The 20,554-nt window shown below is 42.1% G+C and overlaps 1 long non-coding RNA gene across 11 annotated transcripts in view; it reads left to right on the top strand.

Annotated features, from left to right (window-relative positions):
- The window catches only part of LOC150006167 (uncharacterized), an 80,845-nt gene that overhangs the window by 9,838 nt on the left and 50,453 nt on the right, over positions 1–20,554 (top strand). For 2 of the 11 annotated variants that reach the window (XR_016511916.1, XR_016511918.1), the window contains one exon: positions 2,246–2,348. The exons of the other annotated variants lie outside the window; for them this stretch is intronic. This is a non-coding gene — a long non-coding RNA (uncharacterized LOC150006167). The remainder of the gene's footprint in view (positions 1–2,245; positions 2,349–20,554) is intronic. 11 annotated transcript variants of the gene reach the window in all.

The following is a 20,554-nucleotide window of genomic DNA, read 5'->3' as shown; positions in this document are numbered from 1 at the left end:
TGAAATTGGAACTAAGGAGGTAGTAGTATTTGAGACAGGCTCAGAGGGATCTGCAATGATGAGAACAACAATAATAGTAATGGCTAACCTTGATGAAACAGGCACTGTGCTAAGCATGTTTTGTGGATCATCTTATTTTAACAATATAACTGTTACAGAGAGATAACCTGGCTACAGGTTCCATTAGTCCCATCTGGGATCGCCAGAACTGTTAGAGTGAAAGGGGGTTCTTTCACGTGGCGCCTTGGTGTAAAACCCAACAACTAGTGTTGAGGAAAACAGGTCTTTACTTAAAATATTCCAACCTGGGGAGGGCAGTGAGCACTTCAGCTCAGAACCCTGTTCTCCCACGGGACACAGCGCTTTCCTTGCTCCCCAAAAGGTTAGAAACTAAAAATATGCCCAGAAGTCCCCCATCCCTTATCTGTCAGCTGTCTCCTTCAGGATCTGGGGTACGATGTCATCAGCCTCCGAATAACAGTCCAGGAAAACATGTGCTTTGCCCTTTCAAAGCCACGTGGAGTTCTCACTTTCCTTTCCAAGTTGCATGGAGTTCTTTCCTTCCTGCAAACCATGTGGATCTCCTCTCCTCCTCTTTCCTTCTCTAAAACGGTTGCCGCCTTATTTTTAAATCCCTGACTGTGGCCTGTGACTCAGTGGGCCTGGTAACCAGTACTGACCATTCAAAGAACCTTGCACAGGCTCTGTATGCTCCTTCTGCAGCATTCCATGGTCAAAACCCCTCCCATCTCCTTGGGGCCTTGGAAGAACCAAATAATTTGCATAACTAAGACACTAGCTGCTAGCCATAGTCATGCAAAGGCATCATAAAAGCTGTTCTCTTTTCTCCATCCCCCAACCCACAGGGGATTTTTGGAGACCCCACTCTGTAACATAACAATCATATGGAGCTGGTGATATGAGAAATAGATCAGTGTTAGGAGTAAGGAACATAGATTTCTGAGGTTAGAGTTGCACTGACATCTCAGCTTTGCCAGTAACTAGCCATGTGGCCTGGAATAAGAAAACTGCCTCATTTCATCATCTGTAGCTGTAAAATGAGGGTAATAATAGTATCTGCTTCCTAAAGTAGTTGTAACGATTAAATGACATAAGCCATGTAAAGTGCTTAGCATAGTGCTTGCACATAGAAAGTACTTTCCAAATGTCAGCTGTTACCATAATTAAAATAGTTATTATTTAACAGATGGAGAAGCAAAGGCATAGAGAGAGGTAAGGTTATTTGTCTAAGTGACACAGCAAATAAATAATGGAATTTACTCCTGGGCAGTCAAACTCCAGAATTCTTGTTCTTAACCATGATACTACGTTACCTTCATGGGTTGAGGGGAAGAGATTGGGTAAGAACTGCATTTTGCTCAACTTCAGATAGCATAGATGTAAAGGTCAGGCTTGAGTTTGGAGGTACCTAATCTTCATTTGTGACCTTAAGCATCTTATCACCATAACATGTGCTAGGTTATCCTTTGAGTTGATCCTTCCCTAGATCCAAAGAAATGAATGAGTGATGGGTTAATGACGGTCTTCTCCAGAACTAATCCCCTGGGTGTTCTTTGGCTGGGGCCAGGAAATGGAGCTGCATAAACACCTGTGTCCTTCTCAGTGCTCTCGGATCAGAAGTAGAAGCTTGTCTGGTCTCTTTTGTTAGTGTGATTGTTTCTCTTCTTGATACAACTAACTGGTAGTGATGAGAAGCAGAGCAGTGTATACATTGAACACTTTCTATGTGCTATGCATTTTACTTGGATTATCTCATCTAATCTTTAATGCTATAAAAGAGTTGCTCTTATCCCTATTTTATAGAAGCAAAGAGAGGTTAGGAAACCTGCTTACAGTTCAAAGTAAGTGGTATCACTGGCATCTGAATAAACAATCTGGTTCCAGAGTCCATGCTCTTAACCTCTACACTCTACTGCTTCTATTCCTCTTACCCAGGTAAAGTACATAGTATGGGTCTGGTGGCTTAGTAGGGCCAATTCTGTTTCCCATTGGAAAAATGGGAAGATTTTGACTGTTGGGCCGTTGATCTTGTCTTGACCCTGTCACTAACTTGTCTGGTCCAGGACTTCATTTTTCTCAGTTTATTGTCCTCATTCATTAAATAAATGTGTTGCTCCGGATGGTCTCTGAGATCCCTTCTAACTCAGATATTTTGTGATTGATCATATGAAGTGAGGAGAGTAACACCAGCTAAGCTTCTTGTTTGTTTTTGTTTTTCTTCCAGCTCCTTGATTTTGAAGCAGTGGTATTTGAATTTTAGGGAGTCTGCTTTGTGAAGGGAAGATGCCAGATTTCAGGGCAGAGAGTGAGCTGCCTTCCTAAAGAAGGTAGGCCTGGTCTCTTTTTTTGAGGTTGGTTGCCAAGGGAACCTAGCCTCTGGTCAGCAACAATCAGGAATGCTTTGGTTGAAGGTTGCCTACAGATAAGTAAAAGAAGCAGCACATTTAGGTTTCACTTTCCAGATTGCCCCCCACCCCCTAGTTCACTTTCCTTTTCAAACTGCTAGTTTAAGTACTTTACAAGGTATTATATTATTTAATCTTCATAGTAATATTATAGATAGGTACTTGTTCTACACTTAGAGATAATGAAAGTGAAGCAAATAGAGTTAAATACTTGGTCTACGTTTACTCAAGTGGAAAGTGGTATCGAATCCACTTGTTATAATGCCTGGTTGGAGCTTTAAAAAAAAATAGCAGAGGGAGGGTGCTTTAGTTATTTATTAGTGGGTATTGTTTGATTGTTTTATTTTTGTTTTATTAAGAATGATAGACCCTTGGAGTTGGAAAGGGCCTTTACAGTAAGTGTCAAGCTTCTCGTCCCCAGGCTCTGTCATCTAGTTACAGGAATGCTTTTTGTCATCCCCCTGAGAGATGACCTTCCAAGTTCCTTTGAATACTTCCATTGTTGGGGAGCTCATCATTTCTTGAGGAATCCTATTATATTGTTGAAGAGCTCTCATTGGGAGGAAATTATTTCTTATTTTGAATTGTAATCTAATAAGATGACTTAACAGCTTCAGGCCTGTCCCCTGGAACCATGCAGGAGAAATATAATCCATTTTCCACATGCCAGTTTTGTGAATGTTGGAACACAGTCTTTCTATTTATAAGGCATACTTGTAGTTTTCTTGTAGCATCTAAACTTGTATTCAATTCAGATTGATCTACAGAAAAGCAATCTCGAGGAGACTCCGACGGGCCCTCAGCGTGGACCAGGAGTTCTCTTCTTCCCCTTCCCTTGCTCCTACAGGCCTTCGAGGACCAGGAGCTTCCCTCTTACCTCTAACCCCATTCTCTCCTTTCTCTCAATAAACCTGGTGTAAAATCCTAAAAAAAAAAAAAAAAAGGAATAGCAATCTCTATCTTCTACTAGTTTGCAATACAGCCTTGGAACAAATACATGCCTCTTGTGAGTAGTTAAGCACAAAGTGTGGACCCTTCCCACGTTTTGGGGGAATGAATGAATAATGAGCTGAACCTATACAATTTTATATGAGTCTGGAGGTAGTCTCCTACTCTTGTAATCTCTAGGATGTCAGGTGCTGCCCTTATACACAGTCAGAGATCACAAAATGGCTGGAAGTTTATCCGGGCACTTGATGAAACTGCATTTCCTTCATCAGACCACTAGGTGATGAACGACTCACAAACCTAGACTGCTAGGGCAGGCTGTGTGCAGGACAGTTTTTGCCTGTATTTGGAAAGACCATGAAAAGTCATCTGGTACGACCTCATTGAAAGGTTTTTTTGTGGGGGAGGGGAAACACATCTGTGTACACTTTGTCTTTCCAAGCTTTTTTCCTTCTTTTTAAACATTTATTGATTTTAGAGAGAGAAACATAAATTTGTTATTCCACTTATGTGTGCATTCATTGGTTGTTTCTTATATGTGCCCTGACTGCAGATAGACTGCAACTTTGGCATATTGGGACGACACTCTCACCAGCTGAGTTACCCAGCCCAGGCTCTCTTTCCCAGCTTAGTTCCAGTCTTAAATATTAATTTGACTATGACACTTCTTTGAATGGTTTTCTTAGAAAAGGGGCATGGATGATACTTTCAAGGTTAAAAATGAACCTGATCAGTGTGGCTCAGTTGATTGGGTGTCATTCTGCAAAGTGAAAGGTTGCTGGTTCAATTACCGGTCAGGGCACATGCGTAGGTTTTGGGATCGGTCCCTGGTTGGGGAGTATGCGAGAGGCAACCAGTCGATGTTTCTCCCTCCCTTCCTTGTTCTCTAAAAAATAAATGAATAAATAGACAAAAATCTTTAAAAAATTTAAATGAACCTCAGGCAAATAACTTGACTCCTTTGATGAGCTAGACTTTCATTGTACTGAATATTGCTCTAATGAGAGGACTATCATGAACAACTTGGAAATTTTTTAGTGAGACATGAATTTTGGCAAGGGTTTGTGGGGAGATGAAGAAGGAAAAAAGAAGTGATTAAATTCATTATGATTAAAATTCACCAGTCCCCTGGTATCCCTGTTATTGGAGCTACCCCAAAGCTCCTAAAACTTAATAAAGCCCGGAATTTGATTGAACACTTGGAGAATTAGATATTTAGTTATCAGAAGTTGGATAAGCATGGTCATGCCCTGTTGTAAATATTGGAAAACATAAAAATGGCATCTGAAGGCTTGGAGACAGATATCGTAAACTAGGTTTTATCAGTGGTCTGCTTTCTGTTTTGAGTTCCAGCCTAGGATGCTGTTCTGTTGGGAATCACCCATTCCTAGTTCTCATGATCTCTGGATTTCCCCAGCCCTTCATTCCCTTTCAGTTTTGAAATGAAACCTACCCCACAGGGCGAGGTCAGGTACCTGAGAGGACTTTGACAGCTCACACCATGTTGTTTTCTTTCCAGGGCCATCTGGTATGTGACTCCATGAGACATGAGGCTCATCAGGCTGTGATATAGACTAATTGATGATGAATCAGCCTTGTGTAAGGCCTAGGCAATATTATTTCTTCGAATAGCAAAGAAAACATGTTTTTCATCTTCAAAGTTGAAAGTTAAGAGCATACTCTCTAGAGATCTGCCATGATCTTTTCATGTCTTTGGTTTACGGAAGAAGTAAAGGCTTCATTCAGTGTCTTTTCTCCTCATTTGTAGAACCTTTCTTGTCTGGAAGGAGCCAAGTCTCTGGCTGTTTTCTGCTATTCCAGCTTCTGAACTTTTATACTGTGCCTCCTGGAATTGCTCTTCTGATATGAGGTGACTCTTGCATATCGTCGTCGTCGGCAGCCGTCCGTCTCAAGAGACAATGGTGTAGCTTCTTAAGAGTCTATCTGCACCGCCGAGAATGGCTGTGCAGTCCAACTCGGGAGTGACATGGTATCTGTCTCCTCCCGTGTTATATCGACATCTTGCGATGACGCTGGAGTGTCCTCTCCAGTGAAGCTGAAGCTACAGAGCCTGGGCAGGGTAATATGGAGGGCCAGCTGTTGCCCATGCAGCAGACCCCCCCTCTCTTCGCAGCTGAAGGATCAAAGGGAAAGACGGAGTCAATACAGCTTGGCTTCAGGTGCGCCGCAGGAGTTGCCGGTGTTGACTACAACGTCAAACCGCCTTAGGGACTCCGGCTCCGGATTTTCCGTCGGGGTTTACTCCCTTAGCCTTTCCCCTGAAGAGGTATGCCACAAGGCAGCGGAGGTTTTTTGGAATCAGAGTTTTCCTTCTCTGATGTGCCCTGACTGGAAGATCGAACCAGCGACACTTAGCTCGCAGGCCGACGCTCAATCCACTGAGCCAAACCAGCCACTCTTGCATATACTCCTAGACATATAACCCCACATACCCTGTTCTTGACTGCTTCACAGAATACAGTGTCCCTTCTTCCCTTTGCTGTAAACCTGGTTTCCACCATATTACAGCACTTCACTTGGAATTTTTATAAGAGCTTTGGGTTCTTTCTTCAACTTACACTATATCACTTCCCCCTGACTTTGCCTGACTGTCCCCTAGCCCCATTCTCCAGCATTGCAGAGCTGCTTCCAGACCTTCAAATACCTTTTTTTCCTTTGAAACTTGTGCTGGCCAGCAAGGCTGCCTGATCCCTGTCCTTGATGTTGGCATCTATACTCATTCTACCATGTTTGTTTAGGACTTTGGTGTCTGACCTCCCTTCCTGGGGCTCTGGACAGGCCTGGGAATTGGTAGCCAGGCTTAGCTTAAGGCCAAGGATTCAGGATAGAGCATGGAATTATGGGACTTGGTGTTAATGTTACAAATATGGGCAGATGGAAAGCCAGAAGATTAGAAGATCAAGGTCAGTATGGGGATGAGGATGGAAGGGACAGAGAAAACTTAGTATCTGAAGCAAAGGATATCCTTTGTAGGCTCCTCCTTCTGCTCATTAAAAAAAAGAAAAAAAATTACAATTATATTTTTAGAACAGTTTGGTCCACAGCAAGGTTGAGGAGAGTTACTAATTTTTTTTGAAAAATTATTTTTTGAAAAATTGATATTTAATTTTTGTATGTTTTATTGATTATGCTGTTACAGTTGTCCCAATTTCTTTTCCCTCTGCTCCCCTCTACCCAGAAACCCCCCTCCAGCAGTACCTCACTCTTAGTCCATGTCCATGAGTTGTACGTATAAGCTCTTCTCTACATACCCCTGTCCATTCTGCACCCTCCAGCTATGCTTCTTAATTGCCGCACCATTTCCCTCCCTCTCCCCACTTCCTCTTCCCAGCTGACCTCCCCCCACATGCTCCTCATACCTATGATTTTGTTCCCGCTCTGGTTGTCTGCTTAGTTTACCTTTCCATTTCCTAGCTTCTGTTGTTCATAGTTGTGATACTGTTTTCATTTTAATGTTCATAGTTTTCATCTTCTTTTTCTTAAATAAGTCCCTTTAACATTTTATGTAATAATTCCTTTAGCTTTATCTTGTCTGGGAAGTACTTTCTCTGCTTTTCCATTCTGAATGATAACTTTGCTGGATAGAATAGTCTTGGTTGTAGGTCCTTGCTTTTCATCACTTTGAATATTTTTTGCCAGTCACTTCTTGCCTGCAAAGTTTCTTTTGAGAGATTAGTTGACATTCTTATAGGTACCCCTTTGTAAGTAATTCTCTTCTCTCTTGTTGCTTTTAAGATCCTCTCTTTATCCTTAACCTTTGGCATTTTGATTATAATGTGTCTTGGTGTGGTCCTCCCCGGGTCTAGTTTGGGACTCTCTGTGCTTCCCGGACCTGTATGTCCATTTCCTTTCCCAAATTAGGGAAGTTTTCTTTTCCCTTCATTATTTTTTCACATAATTTTTCAGTTTTTTGCTCTCTCTCTTCACTTTCTGGCCACCCTATGATATGGATGTTGGCACATTTATAGCTGTCCCAGAGGTTTCTGAGCCTCTTCTCATTTTTTAAAATTCTCGTTTCCTCCTTCTGTACTGGTTGACTGTTTATTTCTTCCCTATGTTCCAATTTGTTGATTTGAACTCTGCTTTCATATGGATTTTCCTTCATTTCAGTCAGGATAGCTTTCATTCTTTCCCATTCCTGTTTAACTTTTTCTGTCAAGTCTGTGAGCATCCCAATCACCAGTGCCTTAAACTCTGCATCTGTTACACATGCCGTCTCCTCCTCCATTAGGTGTGCAATCTGTTTAATTGCGTCACTGGGACCTTGACCTGCCTCCCCTTCTGGGCCGTACTTCCTTCTTCTTCTTCTTTTTTTTTAAAAGTATATTTTATTGATTATGTTGTTACAGTAGTTCCAATTTATTTTTCCCATTTGCTCCCCTCTGCCCACCCCACCTTCCCTCGAGCAATCCCACCCCCCTTAGTTCATGTCCATGGTTGTGCATATAAGTTCTTTGGCTTCACCCTTTCCTATATTATTCTTAACGTCCCCCTGTCTATTCTTTACCAACTGATTATGCTTCTTAGTCCCTGCACCATTTCCCCATTTCTCCCCCTCCCTACTCTCAGCTGATAACTCTCCAAATGATCCCCATACCTATGATTCTGTTTCTATTCTGGTTTGCTTAGTGGGATTTTGTTTTATTTTCTAGTTTCAGTTGTTGATAGTTGTGAGTTTGTTGTCATTTTAGTGTTCATAGTTCTGATCTTCTTTTTCTTAAGTAAGTACCTTTGACATTTAATATAATAATAGCTTGGTGATGATGGACTCCTTTAGCTTCACCTTGTCTGGGAAGCACTTCATTTGCCCTTCCATTCCAAACGATAGCTTTGCTGGATAGAGTAATCTTGGTTGTAGATTGCTTTTCATCACATTGAATACTGCTTGCCAGTCCCTTCCTGCCTGCAAAGTGTCCTCTGAGAAATCAGCTGATAGTCCTATAGGCACCCCCCTGTAGGCAACTCTCCACCTCTCTCTTGCTGCCCCCAGGACTCTCTCTTTATCTTTCACCTGTGACATCTCAGTCATGATGTGTCCTGGTGTGATCCCCTCTGGGTCCTGCTTGCCTGGGACCCTTCGTGCTTCCCCGACCTGTATGTCCATCTCCTTAGCAAAATTTGGGAAGTTTTCCTCATTTTTTTCAATTCTTGCTTCCTCATTCTGCACTGGTTGACTTTTTTTTTTCTTCCTTATGTTCCAAATCATTGATTTGAATCCCAGTTTTGTTCCCTTCACTATTGGTTTTGTGTGGATTTTCCTTCGTTTCACTTAGCATAGCCTTCACTTCTTATCTTAATACGTTTGCCATATTCAAGCACATCTGTCAAGCCTGTGAGCATCTTTATCACCAGTGTTTTGACTTCTGCATCTGTTAGGTTGTCTGTCTCCTCATCTGTTAGGCTGGCTACCATCGCTTAGTTCTCCCACTGGAACCTTGATCTTTTCCCCGTTTTGGGCCATACGTCTCAGTCTCCTCATCTGATAGGCTCCTGTGTTTGTTTGCCTCTGCGTCCCAGGTAGAGCTGTCGCTCCTGTTACATTGTAAGGGGTGGAGCCTTAGGGATTCATCAGTACAGGGTGACCTGTTTCACCACGTTGTGGCGCTGTATGTGGGAGAGGGGTCTGAGAGGGAACAATGCCGTTTGCCCAGCACTCGCCCCGTTTCCAGGCACCTCTCCCACTTCCACACTGGACTGGCGCCCCTCTAGCTGCTGCCCTTGCCTTTATTCCGAGAGTGGGTGGGTCTGTGGACATTCTAGGACCACAGGGGCCCTTTAAACAAGCGGACTCTGCTGAGACCGGCAGTTTCTGCCTCCACCCCAACCCCCGCTGGTCTGCACAGTCAAAAGCAATGAGACTTGATTTTTTCTGGTGCTGGGACCTTGGGCTGCGAGGTCTGGTGAGGAGCTGGGAACACTCCCCAGGTGTCCCTCCTGACTTTTTAAAACGTGTGACTGCGTTTTCTGCTGGCCTGCTGCTGCCGCCGCCACCGCTGCCACTGCCGATATCACACCGCGTCCTCTCCACCCCAGCTCCATCCCTCCTACCTCTCTGGATGAGTGTTTCTTCTTTATATCTTTGTTTGCTGGACTTCCATGTAGTTTGATTTTCTGGAACTTCTGGTTGTTTCTAGTTTTGAGGTAGTTGTATTCCTTCTTAGTTGTGGAGGGAGATGTAGCGTGTCTGTCTATGCCTCCATCTTGGCTGGAAGTCCCATCGGTTCTGGGCCATACATCTCTGTCTCCTCATCATGACAGCTTTCTGTTTGCCTCTGTGATTTGGGTGGGGCTGTTTCATCTCTTACATTATAGGGGATGGAGCCTTAGGTATTCATAAGTGCTGACGCCCATTTCACTGCGTTTTAGCGCTGTATGTGGGGGAGGGGTCTGAGAGGGAACAGTGTCAGTTGATGCCAATTTTTCAGGCACTTCTCCCCCTTTCCGTACTAAGCAAGCTGCCTCCTTTTCAAGACTAGTAGCTGCTTCTTCTGCCCCAGCCCCTACTTGCTTTTACAGTCAGAAGCAATGCAGCTCTGTTTTCCCCAGTGCTGGAACCGCAAACTACGTGGTTAGTCTGGTTTGGGGCTGGGATCACTTTTTGTGTTTAAACTGTATGACTGTGTTTTTCGCCCTGGGAACAGCTAGCCGCACCAGCCAGCCACTGCTGCCTGCCAAGCACCGCCCCCTCAGCCACTGCTCCACTCCTCTTTTTCTCTGCCTCTCCTGCCTTTTCTGGCTGATTATTTTTTCTTTATTTTTTTTGCTGAACTTCCCTGTAGTTTCAATTTTCTGTTTTTTGTTTTTTTTTTTTAGTTTTAAAATGGTTGTAAATTTCTTCTTAGTTGTGAAGAGACGCAGTGTGTGTGTGTGTGTGTGTGTGTATTTACACCTCCATCCTGGCGGGAAGTCTCTCTTCTGATATTTAATTTTAGAGCAAACATATCTAAAAACAATGAAAACAATTGTAGATATTTTGAATACTCCTGCTTCTACATTTTAATTATTTCTGTATCCCCCAAAGATAACCTGTTAGTGGCTTGCCATGTACCTTCCAGATTTGTTCTGTAAGTTTTCATAAGAGCCCAGAAAAATTTAAAGTATTGTATTTGTGTTTTATTATCTTACACAAATGGGGTTACATTTTATGTATTGTTCTGGCATTTCTTTCTTTGATTCAGTAATCAGCCTTGACAGTATTCCATGTTGGTACAGAAAGGTACTTATTCTTGTTGGCTACTATAAAATATTTCATTGACTATATATACTGTATTTTATTTAGCTGTTTTCCTATCAAGGTACATTAAGGTATTTCCAGTTTTTTGTTGTTATGAATGATGCTTGTGTTTTAAATTCAGCATTCTGTTCTTAGGACGTTTTTTTCCCCTTTCCTCATATTCTCCCTAGGTGATTTCAACCTCTCTGATGGCTTCAATTACCGTCTACACATGGATGATGCCCAAATCTGTCTCCAGACCAGAATATCCAACTGCTCATGTGAGCAGCTCCACTAGATTGTTTTGCAGACCTGACAAAATGTAGCCTTCTGCTCTTCCCCACTTGCCCTTCATCCAGTATAAAAAGCACCATTGACTCACATGGTTGTTAGATCCCAAAGCCTAGTAGTAATTGTCTCCCTTCCTTTCCCACAACCAGCAACCAGCTTATCAGTAGGACTCATCCTCTCGAATATTTCTTGAATCCTTCTTTCTGGAATGCTTTCTTTCCTTTTTCATTGCCACTATGTACCTTAGTTTCCTAATTTATAAAATAGAGTACTTGTGAGGTTTATATCTATTAATATATATAAAATGCTTAGGGATGGATTGGCTTCTGCTGCTTCTCCCTTCCCTTCCCCCTCTTCTTCTTCCTCCTCTTTGTTGTCTTAGTTATTGGCTGTAGCCATCATTGTCATTGTTGTTATCCTCACTGCTACAATCTCTGTCTTTAGTCTTGACTTTTATCCTCTCCCACTTCCATTCTCCACATTCCAGCCAGAGTGATCTTTATACAGTGTAAGAATGATTGTGATATAATTCCCCTGCTTAAAAAACCTTCAGTGATCTTTCTGTTGTGCTTTTGCGCATACTATTATCACTACCTAGAATGCTTTCCCCCTTGATCTTTGAATGGCTGGTTCCTTTTTATCGAGATGCCTGCTTTAAATGTCATCTCCTCAGAGAGGCCTTACCCTGACCACATAATGATTCTAAAGTAGCCACTGTTATACTTTCTATAACATCAACTATTTTAATTCTTTGCATAGCACTTAGCAATATGTGATATTTTCTGTGGTTTATTCATATACTTGTTTATAGTCTCTTCCAGTTAGAGTGTAAATTCTCAAAAAAACAGGGATATTGTCTGTTTTATTCACAGTTGTATTCTTAGCACCGAGGACAATGCCTGGCACATTGTAGGCACTCAATGAATACTTGTTAAGTGAATGATAAAACAGCGTCATCTATCTTATGAGGCCCTTCTTGGTCTTTCCAGCATCATCTGCCTCTACTAGTATATTTCTGTCTTGGCCTCCTCACCCCCTCAGCTTATTCCATCTCTTCATATGTGGTTTCTTGCTGCAGAACCTTTGCATATACTGTTCTTTCTCCCTAGAACACTCTTCCTCAAATGCCCTGCCACTACCTGGGTATCTCCTATTTATACTTCAAGTTTCAACTTAGGTGTAACTTCGCCTTACTAACCTTCTTAATCTTACAGTTCTGCAGTTATTGCCTTTAATTATCATACACATTGTAATTATTTGTTTGTCTTCTTAACTAGACTGTAAGTTCTGTTGGATAAAGGCCCATGTCTTGCCCACCATGTTTTCTTAGTCCTAGCTGCTGTGAGTTGGGAGGATCCCTTAAGTTGGGGCTGGGGATGGAGTTCCAGGTGTATCATCTGAGGGGCAACAAAGCGTGTTTTAAATTGTCAGGGTGAGGTCTAGCCATTTAGCCCTGGCTTACTGTGATTCTCATTAGTATGTCATCTTTGATGATGCCAGTGTTTGCCTGGCTAAACCATCTAACAGTCTTGAGAGGAACCATCTAATATACTTGTCTGTCTCTGAGACATATTCATAAAATCAGAGTAAGCCTGGCAGGGAACTTGTCCATGAAGGGGGTCTGAATGCTGAGGACAAAGGCTGAGAATTTTGGTAGGGCAATTATTTACTCCTAGTGGCTTATGGCAGAAAAACTGAGAGTAACAGTGGAATTCTAAGCAAAGACTGAAGCCAAAGGCCTTAGGGAAAAGGTGAGGCAAACTTGAAACAGGAAGCTGAATCATTAGGTCAGAAACGTAGAGAATCAGGATAGTGGGTGGAGTATAAGAAGAGATAGAGCAGGCAGTTTAGGATTAGGACCATAAATAATCTTGGGGATTACTTAAATAATTTTTTAGCATTCTTAGCCGTTTAGTGTAGAACCAGCTTTTGGATTAAAAGAAGCATTAGGTAGTTGACATACAAGGGTTTGACCTAGATTACATATTACTTTGTATTTCATATGCTATTTATAGTCAAATTTTGCCTTAATTTCCTCCAGAAATTCTGCCTTTCCTATTCTCCCTACTTCAGTTTCTGCTCCCAAGAGCCTGCCTTCACTCTTTTCAAATATACTGGGTTCAACTAATCATGTTTGAAAAAAAGAATACTGTTCAGAAGCCTGCAGCAATTCTGGTGCTCCCTTCAGGTAGGGTAAACACTCCTTCAGGTGAGCCCCTCTCAGCAAACCAGGCATAGAAGCTGGCCTCAGGAGCTCACAACTCTCTGCTCAGCCTAATTCTGTGGAATTTCTCTCTGAATTTTGGGGAGGGACATGGGAGTGTAGAATATAGAATGATACTCTTATTGGTGAGACATAGTAAAGAGACGTGGAAGACTGGCTGAGTGTGCGTAGATGGTAGGATCTGAAGGTGTATAGATAGTGGACTTCAGAGTTTCTGACCTGGAATGGTCCTTGAGTTTATGGCAGCATTACGGTTCTCTGATGTGCCAAGTATAGTAGTGCTGGTCATTAGCCCTAGAGGTGTCCTGTATGTTTTTCTGTGTAGCCTGGGGCTCTTCTGCAGACGAACTAGTAGCTGGCATAATGGTGGGTGCTTAGGGGGAATCATAGAGATAGAAACAGTACTTACTGAGGAGGGGGTGTGTTTTCTTTTGAAGGTTGGATGGAGTGATTATGTGTATATACTGGGCAGTCTAAGACCCAGTCACCTGACCTGTGTGAGATGAGGCATCTGTACCTGTATCCTAGGGCTCTGCTGGGAAAACCAACCTAAGAGGGCTGGTAATCATGGCCTTTGTTAGTGTTTTCCCCAAGATTGTGAGTGCTCTTGACTTTGACTCCTCTGGTCTCTAAGCCTCATGCTGTGATGCCCAGCTTTCTATTTTCTGCCTTATGGCCTTCAGATTTCATAATCTATCTTGACTCCTCTGTCTATATTACTCCATGCCCACCTTGACTCTTGGCTCTACATAGTCCCTTATTTTGACATTGCCAGCCAACCTCAAGTGAGGGCCTTCTTCCCTTAGCCCTCCTCCTAGAGCTGTTAATTTGAAGCTTTAATGCATCAGAATTATCCATGGGTGCAAGGATTGGGGAGGGGAGAGCTGGGATGCTTTCTTAAAATGCAGATTCTTTGTCTCTACTAGCTGTTCTGATTTAGTAGGTATGGGCTGGTAACGAATATGCATTTTGATTGACTTCCCTGGTGACTCTTTGACATCGGTCATTATCTGCAGACCATACTCAGAGAAACTCAAACTTAGTGGACTCTGTTGACCCCCCATCCTAAAGGGGAAGCAAAGGGATTTGAACCCTTTACTTGGATCCTAAGGGTCTAGGAACCTTAGTCATCCTTTGGGGCAATGGATAACTCTCTGTGTACCAGCACCTCATCTTCTCATTGCCATGACAGGTACAGAGCCCTACTATGAGGAAGAGGGTCTTAATGACTCCCCCATGGCAGGTCACTGTCTCTGGGATTTGCAGGGGGCTTTGATTTTGGATTCAGAAGGCAGGCTAGAACATAGACCTTGAAGGCTGCCAGCTGCGCTTTAAATTTGCCTCTGGGGTGCCTCTCTTTCCTGTGCACATAGACCCTCCCCTAGTGTAGGATGGTCTCTAAGCTGTCCTCACTTCCCACTACAGCCATCCTCTGTATAGCTTCCACTGTCCTACTGTAAAATAACCCATTCTGTCTCGTTTTCAAATCCTGTATTCCATTTTTATTATCTATACAATCAAGTCCAAATGTGTCAGATTAGAATAAACAGTCTTGCACAATTTTGTTCAAATTGTGGCTTACAAGGCCCAGAAAAAGTATTTCTCAGGGTTTATTCCAAGCCCTTCTCCCCCTTATCTCCATCTCCTGCAGGCATCCTCGAAGTTCCTTGACTTCTTTTTCAGTTCTCTGGCTTCAGGGCCTTTGAAGGGCTATAGCCCCTATCTGGAATACTCTTTATCCTGCTCTTTATCTCATTAACCATCCCTTTCAATTAAGCATTATCTTCTCTTAGAGGTATTTTCTGGCCACTCCATACAAAGCAACTTCATTATACTCACACACATGTTATTTAGCACCCAGTTTGCTTCCATTAACTCACTTATCACTTTCCCTCCTAGTAAGACTATAAGCTCCACAAGGACAGGGACCTTCTTGTTTATGGTTGAATCTTCAATGCTTAGTGCAGACAGATACTCAAGTACTTGTTAACTAAATTGCCTTTCACTTTCTTCTTCTTTAAGATTTTATTTATTTTTAGAGAGGGGGTTAGTGAGAGAGAAAGAGAGGGAGAGGAACATCAGCATGTGGTTGCCTCTTGCACTCCCCCAACTGGGGACCTGGCCCACAACCCAGGCATGTGCCCTGACTGGGAATTGAACCAGTGACCCTTTGGTTCTCAGGCTGGCACTCAATCCACTGAGCCACACCAGCCAGAGCTGCCTTTTACCTTCTTGTTGGTATCTGTGTTGGTGCTCTGTGGCTCTGCACAGTTCTCACCCTTTGCATGTGTTATAGCCTCTGCCAGAAGCCCCCTTTCTTTCATCAATTGGTCACGTTCCTTGTTTTTGTTTTTTTTTAATGTTTTTTTATTGATTATATTGTTACAACAGTTCCAATTTTCTCCCCTTTGCTCCCCTCCACCCAGCATCTCCCTCCCCTGGTCACGTTCCTTCTTGTTCTTTACCGTGTCTCTGAGCAATTCCTAGACTTGACAGGCAGTGCTAGTTCAACAGAGACAAGACTTCGTCCTCTAGAATGGACTTTTTCCCTGCATGGTATATGTAGGAGATATATAGTACTGCCCTTGGTTTACAGATGCCAAGCCAGAGGTTCTGAGAAATGGGTTAATTTGAAAATGGCAGAACTGAGATTTGAACTTCGATATGTCTGTAGTGTCATCACTCATTCTACCTCACTATGCACTCTCTAAAAGAAACCAAATAGTAAGCTCAGAGACACTGAAATAAAAGAGGTCTTTTAAAAAAATTGCTTAGGTAATCAAAGTATATATATATATATATTTTTAAAATTTCCTCAGAGTTAAACACAGTAAAATGTATAGTATTGACATGCATGTATAAGGATGATGGAGTAAAGGGTGACTGTAATATTCAGAGGATGATGTGTATTTTATGTATTTCTGTGTTTGTATCTTTGGGGACTTCTTGTTATAATGACAAAGCCAACATACAAGGGGGGACACCCCAACAATAGATTTTATTTATAAAAAATTGTGTATTTATTCTTACATGTTTAAACTTTAGTCACCTTCAAAGTACTCTCCTTTTTATTTTTATTTTTTAAATTTTATTGATTATGCTGTTACAGTTGTCCTAATTTCTTTTCCTTCTGCTCCCCTCCACCTAGTCGCCCTCCTTCCTCCAGTTGTCCCCCCCTTTTAGTCCATGCCCATTGGTTGTGCACATAGTTCTTCTCAACATCTTCCTGTCTACTCCACTCCCTCCTACTATGCTTCTAAATTCCTGCATCATCTCCCTCCCTTTTCCCCCTTTACCCTCCCTGCTGACCTCCCCCCAAAATGTTCCCCGTACCTATAATTCTTTTTCCCCTCTCGTTGCCTACTGAATTTGCCTTTGTTTCAGTTCCTAGCTTCTGTTGTTGGTTGTTGTGATACAGTTTTCATTTTAATGTTGATGATTTTGATCCTCCTTCTTCTAAACAAGTCCCTTTAACATCTCATATAACAGTGGTTTGGATCTAATGAACTCCTTCAGTTTTACTTTGTCCTGGAAACACTTTCTCTGCCCTTCTATTCTGAATGACAGCTTCACTGGATAGAGTATTTGTGGCTGTAGGTTTTTGATTTTCATTACTTTGAATATTTCTTGCCAGTCTCTTCTTGCCTGCAGAGCCTCCTTTGAGAAATCAGCTGAAAGTCTTATTGAGACCCCTTTGTATGTAATTCTTTTCTTCTCTCTTGCTGCTTTTAAGAGTCTCTCTTTATCCTTAATTTTTGACATTTTGATTATAATGTGTCTTGGTGTGGTTCTCCCTGGGTCCAGTTTATCTGGAACTCTCTGTGCTTCCTGGACCTGTAAGTCTATTTCCTTCCCCAAGTTCGGGAAGTTCTGCTTCATTATTTTTTCACATAATTTTTCAATTTCTAGTTCTTCTTCTTCACCTTCTGGCAATCCTATAATTCGAATGTTCGTTTGCTTATAGCTGTCCCAGAGGTGTCTGATCCTCTCCTCACTTTCCTTACTTTTTGTTTCCTCTTTCTGCACTGGTTGACTATTTGTTCCTTCCCTATGTTCCGATTTGTTGATTTGATCCCTGGTTTTCCTTTCCTCACCACTTGTCTCGTATGTATTTTTGTTCATTTCAGCAGGACTAGCCTTCATTCCTTCCCTGTCTTGATTAAGTCCCGCTGTTAGGTCTGCAAGCTGCCTTATGACTATAGCTCCGAACTGAGCCTCAGAAAGATTTTCTATTTGTTCATTGGTTAAGTCCCGTATTTGGTTTTTGGTTAGCTGCATGATTGGTATTTCAATCATTAATTCTGCCATTCTGACCGTTTTGTTTATCTTTCCTTCTTGGGCGGGGTGCTGTCACACCTCCTACGCTATATTGGGTGGAGCCCCATGTACTCGTCACAACCCAGCGACCCTTCTCACCACACTGTGGTGCTTTGCGTGGGGGCGGGGGTCCAAGATGGATTCCTGCCGTTACTCTCCACTGAGAGACCGGGAGCCTCCTCCTCCATTCCCATGCCCTCAGGGCCTCACAGTCCGAGACAATGGGGATCTGCCTTCCCCAGCATTGGAATCGCAAGCTGTCGGGTCTGGTCTGCAGCCAGGGTTGGTTCCCGGGCGCTTCTCTCCTCCCCCTAAATACGGGTGTCTGCTTACCGGGTCCCACTATTTGCTGCTGAAGCTGCTGCCTCCAGCACAGCTTGATCTTTCAGCCGCGGCTTCACCCCTCCTACCCGTCTGGATGAGCACCACTGGTTTATAACTTCATACATTGGACTTCCATGTAGCTTTATTTTCTGGAAATTGTGGTTATTTCTGGTTTTGCGGTAGTTGTATTCCTTCTTAGTTGTGGAGGGAGACAGAGCGTGTTGGCCTAGGCCTCCATCTTGGCCAGAAGTCCAATGTACTCTCCTTTTGATGCAATATACCTATCGAAACATTTTTTCCACTGCTCAAAACAGTTTTTGAACTTGTTAATTTTGATGCCTTTTAGTGCTTTTGCCATTTTTTGTTTCACCTCTTCCACGTCAGCAAAACGTTTCTCTTTGAGGACTTTTTTTTATTCTGGGAAACAAAAACAAAGTCGCTTGGGGCAAGATCTGGTGAATAAGGATTGTGGGACATGGGGGTATTGCTGTTTTTGGTCAAAAACTGCTGAACACTCAGTGCAGTGTGGGCAGGTGTGCTCAAGTCATCCATCATGAAATGGGCAAATGCGTTGAGAGTCTTCAAAAAAAAAAAAAATCCACTGAAGCCAGACACAGCATCTTACAACAACGCCAGCAGGTACACTGATACAAATGGGTTCCTAGAACACTCACCTAGCGGAGGAGGCTTGTACTACAAAGGCTTTGAAAATAATTCCTTTTTTATGGGGGTGGGGAGATTCCCCCTTATATAAACTAATAGAAATGAGCCAAAGTGAAACATTACTAAATTCAAACCAAAGCAAGTATCGGTCATCATTCTTAGTTGCTTGGAGCATAAAGAATGAAATCTGAACATTTTTGTTGAGAGGAAAAATATCCAGAATTGATGTGTAAAGCCTTTACATTTTGCTTAAAAATACATCGTATGTTGATAAGATACTAATTGAGTAGATTATGTTATATATTATGCAGCTATGAAAAAGAATTAGATATACACACACATGGAACAATTTCCAAGGTCTATCATTAAGAGAAAACTAGGGGGGATAAATGGTAATGAAAACAATACAATAAAAAATGAATTATTTAAAAATAAAGAAAAAACTAAAGGTGCAGAAGAGTGTTTGTGGCATGCTAGCTTTATATTTGTATTAAAAAACGGGAGGACTCTGTACTTGTTATACCCAAACTACTTCTAGTTTTTTTTTCAAATATCTTTTTGTGTTGCAGAAGCTTTTTTTATTTTTGCTTTTTTAAAGTATATTTCAGTGATTATGCTGTTACAGTTGTTCCAATTTTTTCCCCTTGTACTGCTCTACCCACTACCCCCTTTCACTCCAGCAGTCCTCCCACTTAGTTCATGTCCATGGGTCATGCATGTAAGTTCTTTCGCTTCACCCTTTCCTATACTATTCGTAACATCCCCCTGTCTATTTTGTTCCTACCAATTATGCTTCTTGATTCCTGCACCATTTTCCCCTTTCTTCTCCTTCCGCCGCCTCACTGTTAATTCTCCACATACTCCCCATACCTATGATTCTATCCCCACTCTGGTTGTTTGCTTAGTTTGTTTTTGTTTTTATTTTTTAGATTCAATTGTTGATAGTTGTGAGTTTGTTGTCATTTTAATGTTCATAGTTTTGATCTTCTTCTTTTTCTTAAATAAGTCCCTTTAACATTTCATATAATAATGGCTTGGATTTGATGAATTCCTTTAGCTTTACATTGTCTGGGAAGCACTTCATCTGCCCTTTCATTCTAAATGATAGCTTTGCTGGGTAGAGGAATCTAGGTTGTAGGTCCTTTTTTTCCCCATCACTTTGAATACTTCCTGCCAGCCCCTTCTTGCCTCTTGCCTGCAAAGTTTCTTTTGAGAAATCAGCTGATAGTCTTATGGGAGCTCCTTTGTAGGTAACTCTCTGCTTTTGTCTTGCTGCTTTTAAAATTCTCTCTTTAACCTTTGGCATTTTAATTATGATGTATCTTGGTGGGGTCCTCTTTGGGTCCAACTTGTGTGGGACTCTTTGTGCTTTCTGGACTTGTATGTCTATTTCCTTTGCCACATTAGGGAAGTTTTCTTCCATTATTTTTTTCAAATAAATTTTTAATTTTTTGCTCTTTATCTTCTTCTGGTACCCCTATGATTTGGATACTGGTATGTTTAAAGTACCAGAAGTTCCTAATTCCTTCCTTGTTTTTTTTCCATTCTTATTTCTTCTTTCTTTCTGGGTGAATGTTTATTTCTTCCTTTTGTTCCAAATTGTTGATTTGAATCCTGGCTTCCTTCCCATCACTGTTGGTTCCCTGTGTGTTTTTCTTTATTTCTCTTTGTGTAATCTTCACTTTTTCCTTTATTTTATGGCTATACTCAATCATTTCTCTGAGCGTCCTGATCACCAGTGTTTTGAACTCTGCATCTGATCGATTGGCTGTCATTGTTTTGTTTAGTTCTTTTTCTGGGGCTTTGTTCTGTTCTTTCATCGGGATCATACTTGTTTGCCTCCTCATTTTGGCAGCCTCCCTGTGTTTGTTTCTGTATATTGGGTATAACTGCTTTGACTTCATGTCTTGGTAGTATGGCCTAATGTAGTAGGTGCCCCGTAGGGTCCACTGACACAGCCTCCTCTATCACCCAAGCTGCGTACTCAAGGTTCATCCTTCATGTTGGCTGAGTACATCCCCCTCTTGTAGTAGAGCCTTGGTTGCTGTTGGCAGATTGATGGGAGGAATTTACCCAGGCCAATCAGCTTCAGGGTGGTGGTGCTCCAATATGGTCTATAGCTGTCCA

Source organism: Furipterus horrens, unplaced genomic scaffold (assembly GCF_987537825.1).
Source record: "Furipterus horrens unplaced genomic scaffold, mFurHor1.1.pri manual_scaffold_6, whole genome shotgun sequence".
NCBI lineage: Eukaryota > Metazoa > Chordata > Mammalia > Chiroptera > Furipteridae > Furipterus > Furipterus horrens.
The sequence above is the reverse complement of the archived record's forward strand: the minus strand, read 5'-3'. Positions and strand labels throughout refer to the sequence as shown.